General features: G+C 41.2%; 1 long non-coding RNA gene across 2 annotated transcripts; it reads right to left on the bottom strand.

Moving 5' to 3' along the window:
- Positions 1–366: 366 nt before the first annotated feature.
- Positions 367–17,842, bottom strand: LOC101714547 (uncharacterized). Of its 2 annotated transcripts, XR_015448057.1 has the most exons (4): positions 17,673–17,842; positions 9,084–9,234; positions 2,703–4,611; positions 367–751 (listed from the first exon to the last, which is right to left on the bottom strand). It is a non-coding gene; the product is annotated as an uncharacterized LOC101714547 (long non-coding RNA). The 2 variants fall into 2 exon arrangements; XR_015448058.1 differs by lacking the exon at positions 9,084–9,234 and having other exon boundaries at positions 17,673–17,824.
- Positions 17,843–21,925: the final 4,083 nt, after the last annotated feature.

Genomic DNA, 21,925 nt, shown 5'->3' on the forward strand with positions numbered 1-21,925 from the left:
ATTTTAAGCCCATGGCCCACTGGGACCCACCTGTACCAGAGGCCCCTGGCCTTGCTGAGAGTCAAATACCTTTTCAAAAGCCATACCAGTTACCTGCCTACCTGGCACACAGAATGCAAGGAATGTGCATGCTATGCTCACAAGTCAAATACATCTCAAAGAGTAAGGGCATTTTAGGAATCTTCAACATAATAAAAATTAATATTCTACTCAGCCCAAGATTAATTCTAACTCTTGCCAAACTAAGCAAGCTTGAAAATCCATAGTAATTTCAGAAAGCATTTGAATTTACTTAGCAGTAGTGGTTGGGTACACAACATCATATTAAATAAAGACCTATAGCAGGAAGTTCTGTGTATGTATGTATATATATATATATATATATATATATATATATTTTTTTTTTTTTTTTTGTACCGGGGATTGAACTCGGGTCCTTGCACTTATATTTTTGTGTTCTTTTTGGGTGTCCACAAATCTACATCTTAATTGGGACAATTGGCTTCTAGCTTCATGACACTGATTATGAGGAAACTTTGGCGAAGGAGAATGAGAAGGTGGTTGTAAATGTCCCACTGCCAGGAAGACGTTACTGTGTCGATGCATAGCAGGCTGAGCTTCCCTCCAGAGACGCACACAGAGTAGGAGCCCATCTTGCAGGGAAAACCACAAGAGGGCCATTTGCCTGACCCCAGTCTCGCCCTCCTCCTTACGGGAGCATCTTGAGTTCAATCATCCAGAAGACCAGCATCTGAGGAAAAATCATAGAAGCCTGGGGTAATATATTTAATTTTTTGGTTTTGCCATTGTTATTACTTCCTTTAGAATAATAAAGGAAATTAAACAGAAACAATTTATATGCATAATCCTAACATCCTGACAAAACCATTATAGTTCTCAGAATGCTCTTTTATCTTATGTGCATACACATTATACCTTTTGTCTTTTTTCCCATCGCCAGCATATTTACAATCACTTTGCCATGTTGGTACTTCTCTATGGCTATGTAGTGGCCATACTATAATTCACTCAGCCTTTCCTTTACTGTAGGACATTTGGGTTGTAAACTGCTTAACTTTCTTTTGTTTCCTTCCTTCCTTCCTTCCTTCCTTCCCTCCTTCCCTCCTTCCCTCCTCTATTTATTTATTGTTGTTATAGATAACAGTCATTTCACCTTTGAACATAGTTTCTGCCCTTGAATCACTTCCTTAGCATGCATTTCCAAGACAGGAATTACACTCCTGTAGAGAATGGATGTTTGGTTTTTGTTTTTGTTTTGGTACCGGGAATCGCACTCGGGTCCTTGCATTTGTGCAGCAGGTGGCAAAACCACTGAGCTAAATGCCTGGCCCTGGATGTTTTTATTTATTGGTTTCATATACATTACAAATCATCCTCTTTGGGAACTGTGTATGACACTGGTTGCCCTCTATCTATGTGAGATAAACTGCATGTATTCCAATAAATGGCAATTCTGATAATAAAAGTAAGCAAAGACGTTTGCCTACAGCAAGGATGTAGACTTTCATCTAACAAATCAAAGATGGTTTTTTAATACATGGTTAATAAAGAGCTATTTCAGAATAATGTTCTCAAAGGTTTTTAATTGATGACTGATTCCATTCCAGGAAGCTTTAGAGGCTGCTAGTTCTTTCCAACATCCATTCTCCTTGGCTTCTCTGGTTTTATTGGGAGTGACGATATCACCCACTGTTAATTCCCAACCTCCCTTTCAACTAGGGGTGGCAGATGAATTGTAAGCAGAAGCCACTGGGCATCTGCGGATGTGTTTAGAAGGTGAGTCACCTACTTTGCTTTTCCTCACCTCCAACTTTTCCCTCATGCCCAGAATGTAATAACAGGAATTTCACCAGTTATTTAAAAAAATAAGCCTGAGGTTTTATGGCAAGGATAGAGTAAAAGTGACATTTGAAGCATCCAAGACCTCCCACCTCTAGTCATCTTTGGTGGAACAAAAAACTTGATATGTACTTTAACTGTTTATCTTGGGTCTCGGTTACTCGCAGCTAAACCTGATACCTAACTGTATACCATGTTTTTCTAGGACAGTGGTTTTCAGACTTTAGTCTGCATGAGAATCACCTTGACACTGTGTCATAACTGCCATGCCATTATCATACCTCACAAAATCAACAGTCCATTTTCAAAATACCCCAATTGTACCACATATTTTTGCATTCTCTGTTTAGATCTACATCTACACATTGACTTGGTTTATTTTACTTTTCAAGTGTTCTTACTCTCATTTAGCATTGTGCCAACACAGGTACTGGGAAGCTGAACAATCCTCAAAGAAAGAAAGAATCAGATCTGGGCCAGGGATTTAGCTCAGTGGCACCATGCCTGCCTTGCAAGCACAAGGTCCTGAGTTCAATCCCAGGTACCAAAGAAAAAAGAAAAAAAAAGAATCAGACCCAACTCCTTATATATAGCCTACCATATACATATTAAATAATATCTGAATATGTATGGTATCTCAGTGTGATGTAACACTCTTTGCCTCACAGGCTCTTGGCATTTATCCTTATAAAGTGCTTTCTGTTCTTATTTTGTAGGTTAGGAAGGACCCCAAGGGGATCAGCTGATTTGCCCAAAGTCACCAGCTAGTAAGTAGCAGAGCTGAGAATGGAATTCAGCTCCATGGGACTACAAAATTTAAGCATTTAGTTGCCATACCCTACCTGCACTTTCTTTGTGCTCTGGTCTTGGAGAATAGTAGTAAAGTTCCAGAAAAATGCCTATGCATATTTATTCCACAACTGTGTTGGTCAGCTCAGAGTACTTTAACAAATAGACCATGGATTGGCTTGAACTTTCATCTCTCACAGTCCTGAAGGCTGGCAAGTCCAAGATCAAGCCGCGGGAAGATCAGATGTCTGATGAGGGCTGTCTTCCTTTTGTGCAGATAACTCTTGCTATCTCCTCACATGGCAGGTTGAAGATAGTGACAGCAAGCTCATCTGGCTCTTCCTATAAGGGTATTAGGCCCTTTCATGAGGTCTCCACCCTTCTGACCAAAGTCCCACCTGGTGATACCATCCCACTAGGGGTTAGGATTTCAACATAGAGAGTTCATGGAGGTGGGGACACAAACATTCAGTCCATAGCAACAGAGTGCAGAGATCAGAGATTGTGTGGGGGAAGGAACCAGGCAAAGCTTTAGAGGTAAGGGATAAGCCAAGGTGAGGACAGCATCCAAATCGCCCAGGGAGTCGGTCTTCAGGACCACCGGTTCCACTTCCTCTCCAGGGCTCTGCCCTTGGCCTTCCTGTCCCAGCCACCAGCCCTCACCACATGCTCCTCTTTCCCCAGACAGGCTTTATCTCCGGTCTCCTGCATTTCATCACTTCTAATGTTCATTCCACCTGCTGTAGTATTTTTTTTTTTGGTACTGGGGATCGAACTCGGGACGTTGTGCTTGGGAGGCAGGTGCCAGAACCACTGAGGTAAATCCCCGGCCCTACCTGCTCTAGTTTTAACTGCTTTTCAGCCCAAGTCCCTTTGGCCTGCTTCAAACCCTACCTCTTGGTGCTTGCTCAAGTTTACCTTGCTGTTTTTTTTGTTTTTTAAAAATACAGGGCGGTATGTTGCCAAGGTGACCTTGAACGCCTGGGCTCAAATGATTCTTCTTTGCCTCCTAAACAGCTAGTACTGTAAGTGTGCACCACCATGCCTAGAAAGTATATCCTCTCTCTCTCTCTCTCATTTGTGGTACTGGGATTGAACCCAGGGTCTTCACACTGAGCTACAGTTCCAGCTCCCCGGGACCCCCACCCTCACCTTAAAAATCTTGTATTTGGAGACAGGGTCTTGCTAAGTTGCCAGGTTGTCCAGGCTGAGCTCAAACCTGCAATCCTCCTCCCACAGCCTCCCAAAATTCTGGGATTACAAATGTACACCACCGTGCTCAGCTCAAGTACAGCCCTGGGACTCATGACCCCAGTATATACTGTGTTGGGCCCAGGCTGCTTCCTTGTCAGAAGACCTAATTCTCTCCCTTGGAAGCACATTCCCCTCAGGGAATCCCAGTGGGGGCCTCCATGCTGGTGCTGTGGACTTTGCTACCAACACTGCTGGTCACTAGGGTGCCAGGCTCAGCTCACATACTTCCCAGGGCATCATCTGCTTCATGAGGCAACCACAGTTGGAGGCACAGGATGGCAGGAGGGCCAATCATCAGTGCTTCCAAACTTTAGAAATCACCTGGGCACCGTGTTAAAGCACAGACTGATGGAGCGGGTCTCCAAGGGCCGGTTTCTGCAAGCTCCCAGTGTTTCCAGCCGCTTAGGCGCACATGCTGTGGTTCACCTGCTCACCCTTGGGTAAAAAGAAGAAAGGATTCATTCAAATTACCTCTGAGGAGATGGAGGGGCCCATTTGCCTCAAATCAACACCTCATCAGGTGCAGGTGGGGAAGGGTCTTTCCCAGCAAGGAACAGAGGGGAAGGGGAGAGAGTGCAGAGATAATGCAGATTTCCAGGCTCACTGTGTCACTTGTAGTCATCTTCAGCTCACTGTCCCCTTTCTTGTGGAGAAGAAACTGGGCTCCAGGCCTCCTGCTGCCAGCATCTGCATATTCTGTTTGTTCATCTGGAGTGAAGAGGGGTGGGAGTGTTTATGCCCTAGGCCTCAGGAAGCCACTTGTCTCTGAAGGAAAACTAATGTAAAGTTCTCGGCTACACTTTAGATCCCCTAGGGCAGTGGTGGTGAACTATGGTACATGTTCAGCCACAGCAGCTGTCTGTATCATTGAAAGCTCTAAAAGGTTTGCCATCACTGCTCTAGAGTGTTTTTAACTGGGGCACACCTGGGTACAGGCAGTTGCAGCAGCTCCCCAGCAAAATCTGGTGAACAATCAGAGTTGCTCACCACCAGGCTGGAGATGGAAGCAGGATGTTGCTGGCCAGTGGAAGGATTCCTTGGCCAGAAACAAGGCCTGGTGTGAACACAGGAAAGCGCAAACTCCTGGTTCTTGAGCCTCTTTATTCCTCTGTGGGCCCTGTGCTTCCTTACCCTCCCTCACCTTTTCTCTCTTTCTATATTTCCCCATCCCAGTCTACCCCCTTCCTAAATATCTTCTCAACAACAGAAAAGGCCAAACAAAATCAAAATTGACAATTCCTCTTAGAGCTATGTGTGAATTGCAACCATATAGAAAAGCACTACCCTGAAAATTGGAAAGACAGGCAAATACAGGGAATCACAGCTTCCCAGGAGTGATGCCTTCACCTGGTGCTGAACATGTGGGAATACTCAGTGAAAGTGGAAAATTGCTAGAGGCTCAAGGTTGAAATTGGGAGTTGATAATTCAGGACATGGGTGTGTGTGTGTGTGTGTTTCTGGGAGATCTCCACACTTTTGTTTTATTTCTAGAAGATGCACCAAGTTTTTCTAGTGAAGGCTGGAAAAATCCCCAATGCTTTCAACAGAGCAGTGGGAGGAAAGTATGGCTATTAGGAAATAAATCTAAAAATGATGTTGAGATTTGAAAACAACCTTAAAATTGAGCAAGTGTGTAATTCAGCACCATCAATGGTAAGTCATTATATGCTGGGCATCAGGCTAGGTGCTGGTGACAGATCATGGATAAGACCAGTGCCCTCACCTCCAAATCTACTAGGAAAGCACTGTGCAAGTGACTGGGTCAGGGGTCCATAGTTACGGCTCCTCACATCTGTCCCTCCTCCTACCACAGTCCTAAGCTCTGTTTAGTTGATCCCACATTTCCCTAAAGATGGTAAATCTCGGCCTTTCTTGTAAGATAGGTGAGCTCCTGTGAGGAAGAACTGCCCAGTAGGATGTAGTAGAAGTTTTATGTGCAACTTTCTGAGAAGTACTCTTAAAATGCAGGATGTCCAAGTTCTAACCCCTGGTACTATAATGTGACTTTATTTAGAGAGTTTTCTGCAGATGTCATTGAGGACCGCAAGATGAGGTCATCCTGGATAGGAAGGGTGGTGGGTCTTCTCCTCCTCCCCTCTTCTCCTTTCTCCTGGCTGGAGAGAAAATACAATGGCTTGGAAAACGAGGTGGAAGTCTCAACAGGAGCACAGTCTCCTGGTGATGCTGAAGCCACCACCTCAGCCTGCCGATATGTGACCTGAGAGAGAAATTACTCCACATTGAATTAAGCCTTGGTTATATTTTATTTCTGTCTCTTGCCATGAATCTTTTGCTAACAGATACACTACCTAACCATAATGCAGTTGTTTTCTTCTTGGGCCTCTCATAAATATTTAAAATCAAAAGCAAAACATTAAGGTTCTATTTTACTTAGAGGAAAAAATAAACTCCATAAAATGTGAGAAAGGCCCTGTGTGATCTGACCCTCTGCTCCTTCTTCCATCTTGTTGTAGGCTTCATTTCTCTAGCTTGATACCCATGCTATACTGAGCCCCGTACATTCATTCCTTCATCCCACAGATACCTTGTGAGGAGTTACTATGTGCTAGGGCCTACCATGTGTTAGGCACTGGACATGCAGCAGCAAATTCAGCCACAGGACCAGTCTTTAAAGCCAGCCTTTCCTGTTCATTTTAGGAGCTGATTTTTTTCCAACTCAGTCTTTGCCTTTGTATTTCCTCTGTCTCAGGGAGCCTGTCCAGTAGAGCCTTCTGCCATGATGGAAATGTCCTGTATCTGTGCTCACCAATACGATAGCCATGAACCCCATGTAACAGTGAGTGCTTGAAATGTGGCAAGTGTGACTGAGGTACTGAATTTTGCTTTATTTCATTTTAATTAATCTAGACGGTCACATGTGGCTCTGCTCTCCTCCCTCCTCCAAATGGCTCACTCCTTGAGGAGGTTGTAAAATATGACTATAAGTCCCTGATGTGTCTGTAATGGACAGATGGGGTCTTTATCCCCCTCCTTGAATCTACATGGTGGCAGTGACACTGCCTGACTTCTGAGGCAAGGAAAGCAGAGGCCTTGCAGCCTCTTGCTTGGTCTCTGGAAGGCTGTGCCTATGGACACTTGCTCTTGGGGAGCTGCAGCTCAGAACCCAGGTGCCAGGCTGTGCCAAGCTGGAGCTCAGAGGCCACCTGTATCACTTCATCTGGCCTAGGCCTCACTTCTGTGGCCAATGTCAAAATTACCACAGACTTGAGGGCTTAAAAGAACCAAAATTTATTCCCATGCAGTCTGGAAGCCAGAAGTCTGAAATCTGGGTGTCAAAGGTGTTGGTTCATTCTGGGGCCTCTGAGGGAGAAACCATTCCATGCCTGTCTCCTAGCTTCTGGTGGTTGCTGGCCATCCGTGGCCTGCTTCTGAAGTGGACCAGGATGTGCCTCCTTGGCATAAGGATACTCGAGCTAAAGGCAATTCAGAAACAGAAGATGTAAGAGAAGCCCTCTCCCTGTCCTCTTTCTGCCTAAAGGCAAGATATGAATTTCCCTTGGTGAAGTGGTTCCCTCTCCTTTTTCCCATAGTAGGAGAAGAACAGCAACCATTGTCCCTGGAGACCAAAAGTGAGAGCTAAATCTGGGCATGATAGGCCATGATCCTTAGTGCTTCCGGAGATAGACACAGGAAGATTGCAAGTTTACGTCTGGTCTGGGCAATGTAGTGAGACCCCATCTCCAGGAAGCAAAGGGGGATTGGCAGGAATGTAGGTCAGTGTGAAGGCCCTGAGTTCAATCCTAAGTACTGCAAAGAAGGAGGGAGGGAAGGAGGAAGAGAGGGAGCAACTGGGAGAGGAACTGACTTGGATCCATATAAACAAATCTTGCTAAAACAACCCTTCCCCCTACAAGTTTCCTCCACATGTAAACTGTTTTTCTCTTCATTTGTCTTTTACCAATTTGTTTTGAAGCCTCCAGCCTCTGAATCTAAGTGGGTAGGGGAAGGGTTTTTGCTCCCACACATTTGTCCTCTGGATATACTACTTCAATCTCTGTAGCCATCTCCCCCTGCATCTCCTCTACTTACATTTCCCTCTCTTATAAAGACACGGTTGTTGGATTTGAGGCCCCCTATAAATCCAGGATGACCTCATCTTGAGAACCTTAACTGAGCTGCATCTGCAAAAACCCTTTCTCCAAATAAGGATTTCATATTCACAGGTACCAGGGTTAGGACTTGGACATATCTTTTTGGAATCACTTTTCAGCCCCCTAGAGTACCATAAATCTAAGTGAGGGAGACTAGAAACGATTCCAGGCCCCAGCTGTTTGATTTTTGTTTTGGAACTGGGGATCAAACTCAGGACCTTGTGCTTGTGAGGCAGGCGGTGGCACCACTGAGCTAAATTCCAGGCCCTTCAGCCCCCAACTGTTTGACATTCAGGTCTTCTTGGCTGAGACCCTGAACATTGTGGAGCACAGATAAGTCATCCCCGCCATGCCCCATGTGCGACCTATGGAATTTGTTTTAGCATAATAAAATAGCATTGTTTTATGCCTTCCAGTTTGGGATGGGTTTACAGCCACAGATAAGTGGGGATTCCTACTCATTGTTGATGTCCCAGTTCTAATGACATCTTCCAAAAGGCCTCCATAGATGCTTCCTCTGTGGTCTAAATTATATTCTCCTCTTTTCACTTTGCCCCTCTGATACTTAGCACAATTTGTAATTATGTAAGAAGTTGGGTGTTTTGATTTGTGTTTTGGAATATCATCCTCAACTGGCCTAATACATCATGAGGCCAATCTAGTATGTTTCATTCAGCACTGTGTCCTCTGCATGTTAAGTAAACAGCAAATGCTCAATGAAGATTTATTGAATGAGTGAAATGTGAAGCTTTCAGTTATGGAATCTGTGACTGACAGTGTCCTTTTCCTCCAGAGAAAACATTGCTCATTTTACCAGTTCAGCTCTCAGCAGATTAAAGAAGCTAGAAAGTACAAAGGGAAAACAATATTTTCCCTTCCCAAGATTCAAACATTAGTTCTTGCTGTTCCTACTCCTTGCATCTGAGTGACTGCTGTGGTTTTCAGTTATGGTGAAAATAAGTGAAGAGAGAGAGAGACAGAGAGAGCTGGTCAGCTGGCTAGCTGTATGATAGACTCTTCAATCGTTGCAAAAGCATTTGTAGGTGTGTAAAATGAACTTTAACTCACCCTTGTACATGAGTAAGCAACAATCTCTTGAAACCTCCTTCCATGCAACGAAAGTTTAATGACAGAGAGAAACAATGTCTCTCCTTGACATCTTAGCAGTTGAACATCTTTTTCTAGAAAGTCCCTTGGCACAAGTTCTGCTGTTGTTTTTCTTGGGAGAGTAACAAAAATAGGATTTGAATAAAAAGGTAAAACTTGTTAACACTAGAATCAGTCAGATTAAACTTATAACTGTTTATACAAAATGCCACAGAGATAGGGCCAAAAGAAATGAGGACATAGTTAGGAACTTTAACAAAAACTGTCCACACAGGGTGAGTGCTGTGACCATCACACCAGGCCCTATGGTTGGTGACCTGGTCTGTGATAAGGAGAGGATTTCTGCCTCATCCCAGGTACATCCTGCTTGCACAGAGCAGGAATTTTAACTTGATCTGAAAGGCCCTGTATGGTCATGTTCTATGTTTTTTTAGGTCCTGGATTCTTCTCTATTTAACATTTGCCAATCACAGAGACAAATGGTCAAAGTTCCATTCCTGTAGCGAACCAGATCCCATACTGCTGAGGTGTGGATCTCCAATGTTCCCCAAGGGCCCACGGTTCAAAGCTCAGAGCCCAGCTTGGCACTGTCGAGAAGTCATGGAAACCTAAGGGGTATGGTCCAGTCTTTTGTTCATTGGCAGCAGGTTCTCAAAGGGGATGTTGGGACCTGGCCCCTTCTTTTCCTGTTTTTTTTCTTTCTTCCCATAAGATGAGCAGCTTTGCTCTACATGTGTTCCTCACCATAGCTCCAAAAGCAATGGGCCCAACTGACCACGGACTGAAACTGTGAGTCAAAATAAACCTCCTCTCTTTATAAACTGATCATCTCAGTTTTTTGTTATAGTGATGGAAAACTGGCTAGCACTTACACTCTGAACCATCTTCTTATCTAACTTGCATATCCTGAGCCAGTATTTATTTCCCCTGCTCTAAACCACCCATGGGCATGTAGTGGCAACTAGAAACACCCCCTATATCCCAGGTTCCACTGACAGGACTCCAACTCACCAGCCTCAAGCCATTTCCCCTGTCCTGCCTTGTCTTTTTGCAGAAACCCCAATGGAGGCTCTGGACCTTTTCGCCTGCTTCTGCCTCCTGATCAGCAGAGTGCTTTCCACATGGCCTGGCCTGGCCAGCCCCTTCCTCCTGGGAACTCTAACAGGCTCTACTTTTAATGGCATTCACTTCTCCAAGTCACCACTCAGTCACCTCTGTGGATCAAAGTCCTCTGGGTACAATTGAGAAGCACCTACCCTTAGAGCTCCATGGTTACTGTTTCTTCTTCCCAGAGTGCTCTGCCCCTGTAGCCACCCCTGCATCCACATGGCTTCCTCAGCTCCAATGTCACTGCCTCTGAAAAGCCTTCCCTGACCACCCTGTCCAACTGATGGAGCACCCACTCCTGCCTCTGTCTCTGCTCCATTGTCCTACTTTATTTTCTTTACCACTCTCAACACCACTGATGCATTATATATTTGGTTTTTTTCTATGATTCATCATTCCCCATCCCACATAAGCTTCATTACTGGTTTTGACTGTTGTTGTTACAGTGTTCCTAACCCTAAGAACAATGCCTGGCACATAGGAGGTGTGAAATATATATTTCTTAAATGAATAAAATTCATTTTTCCAGAGCACCTGGCTCAATAATAAGCATATGAATAGCTTGAGTCCCTTTCAAATTTATAACTTTCATTAGGGCTGGAGATCTCAGAGAAGCTAATCCTGTGGATCAATATGACATGAATTTCTAAAAGAGAATAAGTGGTTCAAAAACATCATGGGTAACCCCAGGCTAAAGTTTATGAAACCCCAGGCAAGCAAGTTTGTGAAATCAATAGTAAGGACTCCTGGGGGCCAAGGAAAAGTGAGTGACTATCATTCTTGAATTATCCAGCCATGTGTCATTTCTCTGAACCTTTGCCTGGTATGGGGTGTTGGGCTCTGAGATGCTGAGAAGAAAAGGAAAGTACTTTGATCTATCATCGAGAAAGAGCACATGCCCTATCATGAGTACAGTCTGGGAAGTGCTTTAGTCAGTCTGGTACAGATGCCCTTTGGTGTGGCCAGGATGCTACCCCTAGGGGTGTTGCCCACTTCTCGCTCTGTGAGTGCAGCTCACTACTTGCAGGCCAGCTCCACAAGGGAGAAGCTGGCCAGCCTTGCTCCCAGCACTTGAGGCATTTTTCTTTTTACTCTGAGTATGTGCTTGTGGTACATAAGGATTAAACTCACTGTTGGGAGTTGATACATGTACACGATACATCTTAATTCTTTTTAGTGCCCCCCGACCTCCATCTCTTGGTCCCTTAGATCTATCTCTCTGTTTCATTTCATCTTTTTGGGGGAGGGGTATTGGAGACCAATATTTTATCTACTTTTAGTTTTGCCTTTTAATTTATTTATACTTTGAATTTCTCACTTAAGAGAAACCATGTGATATTTAAGCTTGTGTGTCTGATTTATTTCACTTAACATTATGGTCTCAAGATGCATCCATTTTCATACAAATGACTCTATTTATATAGCACAGTAGTACTCAATTTTGGAAAAAAAAATCACATCTTCTTTGTCCATTCATCTGTCCATGGACATACAGGCCACTTCCAAGATTTGGCGATTTTTAATTATGCTGCTAAAAACATGGGCATGCATATATCACTGTAACATGATATTTTTAACTCTTTTGGAAAGCTGCCCAGGAGGGGAATCACTTGGCTGAATGGTATTTCTATTCTTAGTTTTTTGAGGAATCTCCATACTGATTTTCATAGTAGTTGTACTGGTTTGCATTCCCACCAACAATGTAGAAGTGTTCCTTTCCCCCCCCAGTCTTGCCAGAATTTGTTATTATTTGATTTCTTGATGCTAGCCATTCTTTTTGGAGTAAGATGGAATCTCAGTATTGTTTTGATTTGCATTTTTTAGTGGTCAGCAATGTTGAACTTTTTTTAATGTATTTATTGCCATTTGTACTTCTGAGAAATGCCTGTTCATTTCAGTTGCCTATTTTTAATTTAATCTTTTATTTTAGGGGAGTCTCATTTTTTTTTTAGTTCTTTATATATTCTAGATATTAGTTTTCTGACCTATGAGTAACTGGCAAAAGAATTTTTTTCCGTTCTGTAGTTTGTCTTGTCACTCTTTTCGTTGTTTACTCTGCTGTGCAGAAGCTTTTCAATTTGATAGAATTCCGTTTGTTGATTCTTGATGTAAGTTTTTGTGTAGTTGGGGTTCTGTTCAGATAGTCCTTGCCTTTGCCTGTCTTCAAGTGTTTTACCTATTTTATCTTCTGGCAGATTAACTTTTTTGTTTTCATATTTACTTTTTTATCCATTTTGATTTTAGTTTAGTATATAGTGAGAGATATGGGTCCAGCTTTAATCTTCTGCTATCTTTCTTCCAGCATTGTTTTTGGCCCCTTTGTCAAAAATTGGATGACTGAATGTATCTGGGGTTGTTTCCACATCCTCTATTCAGTTCTATTGATCCACATGGCTTTTCTTTTCTTTTCTTTCTTTCTTTCATTTTCTTATTTTTATTTTTTGCCAGTACTATACTGTTTTCTATCACTGTAGCTTTGTAATATAACATCCAATCCAGGATTGTGACACCTCTTACTTTGCTCTTGTTACCCAGGATTACTTTTGCTATTCTCAGTCTCTTATGGTTTCATAAGAATTCCATTTCCTGATATCCTCTTCGATCTCCTTTTTCAGAGTACTGTAGTTTTCATTGTAGAGGTCTTTCACTTCCTTGGTTAGGTTGATTCCTAAGTATTTTATTTTTCTTGATGCTATTAGAAATGGTATTGTTTCCCTAACTTCTTTCTCAGTGGATTCCTTATTGGTGCTTAGGAAGGCTACTGAGTTTTGTGTATTGATTTTGAATCCTACTACATTGCTGAATCTGGTTTTTAATTGTTGAGGTTTTTGGTAGAATTTTTTGAATCTCCTATGTAAAGAATTATATCATTGGCAAATAATATTTTGACTCCTCTTTTCCTATATATATCCCTTCTATTTCTTTCTCTTGCCTAATTGTTCTGGCTAATGTTTCAGAGTAGTAATAGTGGACATCCTTGCCTTGTTCCTGATTTTAGAGGAAAAGTGTTTAGTTTTTCTGCATTTAATATGATATTTCCATGGATTTGTCATAAATGACTCATCAGCTTGAGATGAGATCCTTCTATATCTATTTTCTTCAGAATATTTTTTAAAGTCGTGAATGGATGTCAAAAGCTTTTATTGCTTCTATTGATATGATCATGCCATTTTTGTCCTTGCCTCTGTTTATGTTTTGTATTACATATATTGATTTGCATATATAGAACCATCCTTGCATTCTTGGAAGGAACCCTGCTTATTCATGAACCCTACTTTGTGATTATTTTTTGTAATCTATTTGCCAATATCTTTTTGAGGATTTTTGCATCTATGTTCCTTAAAGAGTTTGGCCTGTTATTGTTGTTGTTTTGAGTCTTTGTCTGGTTTTGGAGACTGAGTGATCCTGGCTTCCAGAAATGAATTTTGCAGTCCTCTTCCTCTTTCAGTTTCATTAGTTTGAGGTATACTGGCATTAGACCCTCCCTGAAGCTCTTGTAGAATTCAGTGGTGAATCTATCAGGTCCTGGGCTTTTCTTGGTAGTTTTTTAAATTATTGCTTCAATTTCATTCTCTGTTATTGGATTGTTTAGATTTTAATGTCTTCTTGGTTAAGTTTTTATAATTCATATGTGTCTGGGAATCTATCTGTTCCTTCAAGATTCTCCAATTTGTTGGAGCATGGTTTTTCATAGTAGTTGCTAATCTTCTGGGTATCAATGGTGTCTACTGTGACTTCACTTTTTCATTTAATTGCATTGATGTTGCTCTTTCTTTTCTTCTTTTGGTAAGTTTGGTAAAGGGTTTGTCCATTTTGCTTATTCTCTCAAAGAACTAGCTCTTTGATTCTTTTTATGAAAATTAAATCAAAATTTTATAACAAAATAATGACAATAATAATAGTTAATATACTGTGTACCATTATCTTTGAAGGAGTTACTCAGAGTACAAGATACAGAACAAAAAGACTAATGAAGAAGAAACAAATGATAATAGCATGAAACTTTCTTTTCAATGAACTAACATGTATAAATGAAACAAATTAGCATATAAAAATTAAAATATTTCTGAAATATCATAATATGTAATTTGGGGAAGTATTAGAACTTCTCCCTACTTCTATTTATGTTCTTCTACTTTGCTTTTTATTTGTATATATACATACACACACACACATACAATAAAACCTTGGATTGCAAGTAACTTGCTCTGGTAGTTTCACAAGACAAGCAAAGATTTCTAATACATTTTAACTTGATAAAAGAGTAGTATCTTACAATATGAGGAGTATCTGAGTTGAATGTCACATGATCACAACTGAGCCAATACTTTCTTCCTCTTCCTCTCTCCCCTCTCCGCCCTTGGGATTGTGGGTGATACCTCCCAACAGCAAGAGTTTATGGAGGGTGTCTCATCTGCACAAGAGGAAGGAAGAAAGTAGAGGAATCCCTCACTTCAAATGAGGTTAGGGAGATGTGTAAAGTGTGGGAAACAATGCAAAATTTTATAGAAAAGTACTACCCAAATAAGACTGTAGTAGTTTGAATGATGAATCTGTTTAGTGACAATTTAATGTCATATTTCCATGAGTCCTCAAAAGGAGATAAAAGTAAGATTCATTGGATAGGCCCCTTGTTAAAGTTGCATGAACAAAGATTCCACTGAGCCAATAGATAGCAGTGATTCTGTTAGTGATAGTGAAAGTCATTTTACACAATAACCCTCCTTTCTCTCTTCTTCCTCCTCCTCCTCCTCCTCCTCCCGGTTTTTGAGATAAGGTCTGTAATTCAGGTTGGCCTTGAAGTCACTATGTAGCCCAGGCTGGCCTCAAACTCACTGTAATCATCCTGTCTCAGCCTCCCAAGTGCTGGAATTACAGGCATGCACCACCATGCCCAGCAAACCCTCCTCTCTCATCTCCTTTGCACCAGACACAAAGGTTTTCAAAGGTAAGTGCAGGTTAATTTGATTATTTTTCTTTATATTTTGTATCATATTATAATATTGTAATTATTTTTATATGAATATTTTGGGGTTATGAGCAAATCATCTGTGTTTCTATTATTTCTTATGGGGAAATTTGCTTTGATCTACAAATGCTTTGGACTACAAACATGTTTCCAGAATGAATTATGCTCACAAACCAAAGGTTTGACTATCTATCTATCTATCTATCTATCTATCTATCTATCTATCTGTCTGTCTATCTATGTTTTTCATGTAAGGGAAACCATGCAATATTTAAGCTTGTGTGTCTGATTTATTTCATTTAACATATTCTAAAGTTGCATCCTTTTACCCATGAATGCCTATCTTTATGGCAGTGTAGTATTTCACTGTGTATAAATAACACATTTTCCTTATCCATTCATCTTTTGGTGGACCTATACACCATTTCCAAGATCTAGTTATTATAAATTGTGCTGCTACAAACATGCGGATGCATGTATCCCTGTAATCTGATGTCTTTAACCCTCCTGGAAAGATACTTAGTAGGCTAATAGTGGGTTAAATGAAATTTCTGTTTTTAATTTTTTGAGAAATCTCCACACTGATTTCCACAGTAGTTGTACTGTTTACATTCCCACCAAAAATGTAGAAAAGTTCTTGGTGCATAGATATTTATGATTGTCATCTCTTCCTCTTGGATTCTTCCCTTTATAAGGATGTAGCGTCCTTCTTCATCTCTCTTAATTAGTGTTGGTTTGAAATCTACTTGATCTGTCATGAGGATAGCTACTCCTGCTTTTTTTCGGGTTCCTGTTGCATGGAGTATTGTTTTCCACCCTTTAACTTTCAGTCTGTGAGTTTCCTTTTGAATTAAGTGTGTTTCTTGTATGCAGCATATTGTTGGATTTTGCTTCTTGACCCATTCTGCCAGTCTATTTCTTTTGATTGGTGAATTGAGACCATTAACATTGATGGTTATAACTGAATCGTATTGACTTGTCATTGCCATGACTTTTTCTTTTTGTTGGGTTCTCCCCCTCTACATTTAATTTCTTGGCATGCCAGATGGGTTCATTCTGCTTTGCTTCCTGGGGTTGTCATCCTCAATGTCTGTTCCTAGGCTATTGTGTAAAATTCTTTGGAGTGCTGGTTTGGTATTCACGAAGTTCCTAAGGTGCTCTTTGTCATGAAAGTATCTTATTTCTCCATCAATTTTGAAAGATAGGTTTGCAGGGTACATCAATCTGGGTTGGAGGCTGTTTTCTTTTAGGGCTTGGAATATGTCACTCCAAGCTCTTCTTGCCTTGATGGTTTGTGTTGAGAAGTCTGCTGTGATTCTGATGGGCTTTCCTTTGTATGTGATTTGTTTCTTTTCTCTGACTGCTTGGAGAACTTTGTTCTTCTGTTGTGTTTCTGGAATCTTAACAATTATATGCCTATGCGTAGATTTTTTTTTTATCAAGGCTATTTGGAGTCCTATATGCCTCACTTATCTGTATGTCAAGCTCTTTTCCCCTGCTTGGGAAGTTTTCTCCCATTATTTTTGTGAAGAGATTTTTTTATGTCATCTGCACTCTCTCCTGTTTCTTCATTGAGCCCAATCAGTCTTATGGTATTCTTTTTTGCATCATCTAGAAGCTGCTGGATTGATTTCTCATGTTCCCTTATAATTTTGAAGCAATTTTTCTTTTCCTGGTCACTAATTGCAATCTTATCTTCTATATCTGAAATTCTGTCCTCATATTGGCTCATTCTGCTGTGTAGACTTTCAATGGAGTTTTTCATGTCCTGGAAATCTATTTGCATCTGTTTTATGGATTCCATTTGTTTCTTATGTTGGGATTCCATCATGTTCCTGAGCTCCTCTCTAGATTTATTAATCATATCTTGCACTAGGGGCACAATTTCTCCTGTTATCTGAGAAATTATTTCTGATTTCATTTTTTCCAGATCCCCTTTTGTTGCCAGTTCAGTGGGTCCAAGTGGTTGAGTATCAGAGGGTTCCATCTCATTTCCCTTTGGGGTTGCTGTAGGTGATGTGGAAGTCTGGTTTTGAGACTTATTTATGTGTTTTCTCATTTCGACTGGGGGGGGGGCTGTTAGCGCCTGCACGGATTACCTCCTCTGAGCGGGGTGAGGTGGGACAGGGGCCGGGAGCAGCGGTAGGGATGGTGACCCAAAAGCCCTTTCCTGTGGGCTGGGAGCAGTGGGAGGGATGGTGGCCGGGAATCCCCTTCCTCTGGACCAGGAGCAGTGGGATGGTGGCTCAGAAGCCCCTCCCTCTGGGCCGGGAGCGGTGGGAGGGATGGTGGCCCGGAAGCCCCTTCCTCTGGGCCAGGAGCAGTGGGACAGGAGGTGGCCCAAAAGCCCTTTCCTCTGGGCTGGGAGCAGCGGGAGGGATGGTGACCGGGAAGCCCCTTCCTCTGGACCAGGAGCAGTGGGACGACGGCTCAAAAGCCCCTACCTCTGGGCCGGGAACAGTGGGACTCAGTACCTTGGTCTGGTGGTCTGATGTCCTCTGCGCCTTGGTAATGTGGAATCAGGTGGCTGCCTGTCTGCAGTGGGCTGATTCGGTGTCTTCCGCGTGACTCAGGACCTCAGCAGGGCGTGCACAGACCTGCCTGTCTGCAGCGGGCTGATTCGGCGTCTTCCGCGAGACTCAGGACCTCAGCAGGGCGTGCACAGACCTGCCTGTCTGCAGGGGGCTGATTCGGCGTGTGTTCCGCGCGACTGGGGACCTCGGCAGGGTGTGGGCAGACCTGCCTGTCTGCAGCGGCGTGATCCGGCGTCTTTCGCCTGACTCAGGACTTCGGTAGGGCGTGCACAGACCTGCCTTTCTGCAGCGGGCTGATTGGGCGTCTTCCGCGGGGCTGATTGGGCGTCTTCCGCGGGGCTGATTGGGCGTCTTCCGCGTGACTGATTCGGCGTCTTCCGAGTGGCTCAGGACCTCGGTAGGGCGTGCACAGACCTGTCTGTCTGCAGCGGGCTGATTCGGCGTGTGTTCCGCGCGACTGGGGACCTCGGCAGGGTGAGAAAAGTTCTTTTTTCCCAACATCCTCACCAGCATTTTTTTAAGATAGCCATTCTCTCTGGCATAAAATGGTATCTCAGTGTAGTTTTAATTTGCATTTCTCTGGACAGTAATGATGAGCATTTTTCATGTATTTATTGGCCATTTGTACTGCTACTTCTGAGAAGTGTCTATTCATTTTGGTTGCCCATTTTTTGATTGGGTCTTTTATTTTGGAGGAAGTCTAATTTTTTGAGTTTTTTTTACATATATTCTTGATATTAGTCCTTTGTCCAGTGAAATGCTGGCAAAATATTTTTCCCATTTGGTAATTGTCTCTTCACTCTTTTGGTTGTTTCCTTTGCTGCACAAGAGCTTTTTTATTTTTTTGTACTGGGGATCAAACTCAGGACCTTGCCCTTGTGAGGCAGGCAGCAGAACCACTGAGTTAAACCCCCAGCTGTTCTTCTAATGTTAGCTTTCACAATAATCAACTCTTGGACTTGCTTTCATTGTGTCTCATAGGTTCTAGTATGTTGCACTGGCAGTATCATTTGATTCTAGGAATTATTTGATTTCTTCTGTCCATTAAGTGTTCACATATTTAATGTCCAGGTGTTTGTAAAATGTCTGTGATTTCTTTTGCAATTGAATTCTAGTTTCAACATGCTATAATCTGATAGTATACATGGAATTATTTCAATTCTTTTTATTTTTAAACCAGGTTAAATGGATTAGTGTTCTATTTTGGAGAAAATTCTGTATGGTGCTGAGAAGAATGCATGTTCTGTTGTAATAGGGTAGAATACTTTGTATATATCTATTAAATCCATTCATTTGAAGGTGTAGTTCAGCTCTGATATTTCTTTGTTGATTTTTTGTTTAGTTGACCTGTATATTTGTGAAAGTAGGGTATTGAGGCTACCCACTGTGATTGTGTTGGTGTCTATTTGATCTTTTATGACCAGCAGTGTTTTATGAAATTAGATGCACCAATATCTGGTGTATATATACAGTAAAATCTTAGTTTGTAAGAGTAATTCTTTCCACTTTTAATCCAAAGTACTTTGTATCAGAGCAGAGAGAGAGAAAGAGAAAAAGAACTAGTTGTGACCATGCGATGTTTGGCATGATATACTGCTCGTATTGCAAAACACTGCTCATTTATCAAGTTAAAATTTCTTAGAACTATTTGCTCATCTTGTGTAACACCCACAGACCATTACTCCCAATCTGAGGTTTGACTGTATATTTACAATTGTTACCTTTTCCTGTTGGATTGTCCCTTAACTAATATGTAGTGACCATCTTTGCCTCTTCTGATCAGTTTTAGCTTGAAATTTACTTTGTCTTAGAATAAAATTGCTACTTCTTCCTGCTTTTGGGGTTCTGGTACATGGAACATTGTTTTCCATCCTTTCAATTTTTTTTTTTTTTTAGTCTTTGAATTTCTTTTTGGATTAGATGAGTGCCCTGAATGAAATAGACTGTTCAGTTCTGTTTTTCATCTGGCCTGCCAATCTGTGTCTTTTAACTGGGGAGTTGAGGGCATGTATGTTGAGTTATTACTGAAAGTTATTGACTCATTCCTGTCATTGCATTCTTTTTCTGTTATTGACTCCTTTATTTTTCCCTTTTTGTTTAACTGCTCACCTTGTTTGATGTATTTATTCCAACTGACTTTTTGGCTTTGTTGGCTATGTTGTCTCTGTTTGGGATACTCTTGAATATTTTGGTGCATGCTGGCTTTCTGTTCCAGAGGCTCTTAAGATGTTCTTTATTGTGGAATGACTTTATTTCTCTACCAAATTTTATAGAAATTTTTGCAGAATATATTATTCTTGCTTGGAAATTGTTTTCTTTGAAACACTTCACTCCAAGCTCTTCTGGTCTTTAAACATTTCGTTGAAAAATCTGATGTAATCCTAATAGGTTTACCTTTATAAATGGTTTTTGGGTTTTCTATGACAACTTTAAAAATTCTCTTTGGACTTCAGGGGTTTTGACTCTGATGTGTTGTGAAAAGCTTCGTTTTTCATTGTAGTTATTTGGTATTCTGTAAGCCTTGCTTACATGTATGTTGAGTTATTTTCCCATACTTGGTAAGTTTTCTTCTATGGTTTCTGTAAATAGATGTTTTATTTCATGTCTGCTGTCCTTTAATTTCTAACTCCAGTTAGCTTTAGGTTAGTCATTTTAGCATCATCTAATAGTAGTTGCTTGAAATTTTCTTGTTCTTTTTGTTTTTAAGGCTTTTCTGAGTAAATCATTGTGTATTTCCATTTTTCCCTTGATTTCTGAATCCCTATTTTTACAGTGGTCATTTCTGATGTTTATGAATTTAATAGAATTCTTTATCTCTGGGATTTTTATTTGGCACCGTTTTGTGGAGTCTGTTTCTTTGGTAAATTTGTCATTCACGTTTTGAACCATTGTGGTCAGCTCTTTAAATTTTTTATTGCTCCACTATCTTTTGTGAAACTTACCAAATTTCTTTGCTTCCTCTTTAATTATTTTTTACAGCTCAGTTATCTGATATTTGCTTTCCTCTCCATTGGTTCCCCTTGGATCTGCTGTGAGAGATTTAGGATGATCCTTTGATCGTTTTGTTCATTTGTTTTTTCACATTCGTGTGTGTGTGTGTGTGTGTGTGTGTGTGCATTTGTGTTTGTGTTTCTTTCTGTCTGTCTAAGGGTTGAGGGGTTGAGGTCAAATAGAGTCAAGAGAGTGTTTTGTTAATACAAATATCTCTTTAGTTAGGTTCTATTTCCCAGTCATGTATTCTTGGCTTTATTTGTCAAAAGGTATTGTTTACCACTTCAACTTATTCAATTTAATTGGGTTGGACCATGCCACCGTGTTGTTAGGAGAGAATTTTTACTGATTGTGACAGCATCAACAGATCCAACCGTATATCAACCATAAACTTTAAAGTTTATTTTGTCAGTATCCCTAACAGACTGTGCTATACTGTAATTTCTGCCTCATTTGAGATGTGGAGGGTTGGAGGAAGGATGGAAGAAGGGGAAAGAAAGGGGCCATGTCAATGGGAAGAGAGAAATAAAAGAAATTTGAATAGGTAAAGAATAGACAGGAAGCTGGACTCTGTTGGAATTATTTTTACAACTGGGGTAAAGTCTGCTGTTGAGTGAGTTTGAGAAAGCATTTGTGTAGGCAAGGGGAGGCATGAAGATTGGTGGGAGTATATTTAGAGATTGAGGAAGGCTGTGAGATTGTCAGAACCTGTTAATATATTTGTAGGTCGTTTTGTTTGGACCTTGTAAGTCCAATTTTGTTAAGGATTACCCTGATGTGCCCTTGAATGATTCTGTTTGGTTTATAACACTGGTTAATTTTTATTCTCCAATGCACTTGTACAGGCCCTTGTTATATTTATGCAGTTAGGTAGAGAGGAGGAGGAGAAGGCAAGGAGGCAAGATAATGAGGAAGAAAGGAGAAAAAAGAACAGGAGGGAAGAGAGTCAAAAAATAGAAGACAAGAGGCACTAAAAGAGGGAGCAAGTCAAAGGAGAAAAACCTTGAAAAATGTACTAACCAAACAACACCAATGAAGAAGCAAGAACCAGACGAAAAGAAAAAAGAACCAAGATGACCCAAATCAAAGAAGGGAAGAAACAATGACTACACCAACCAAAATGGAACCAGAAACAAAAATAAAAACCTTTGCACAGTTGCTACAGCATTAATCCACAGCATTGACACAATTCCCACTACATT

Source organism: Heterocephalus glaber, unplaced genomic scaffold, assembly GCF_053883595.1.
Source record: "Heterocephalus glaber isolate CG9 unplaced genomic scaffold, H.glaber_assembly_v1.0 deba00001788, whole genome shotgun sequence".
In the NCBI taxonomy this organism is placed as follows: Eukaryota; Metazoa; Chordata; class Mammalia; order Rodentia; family Bathyergidae; genus Heterocephalus; species Heterocephalus glaber.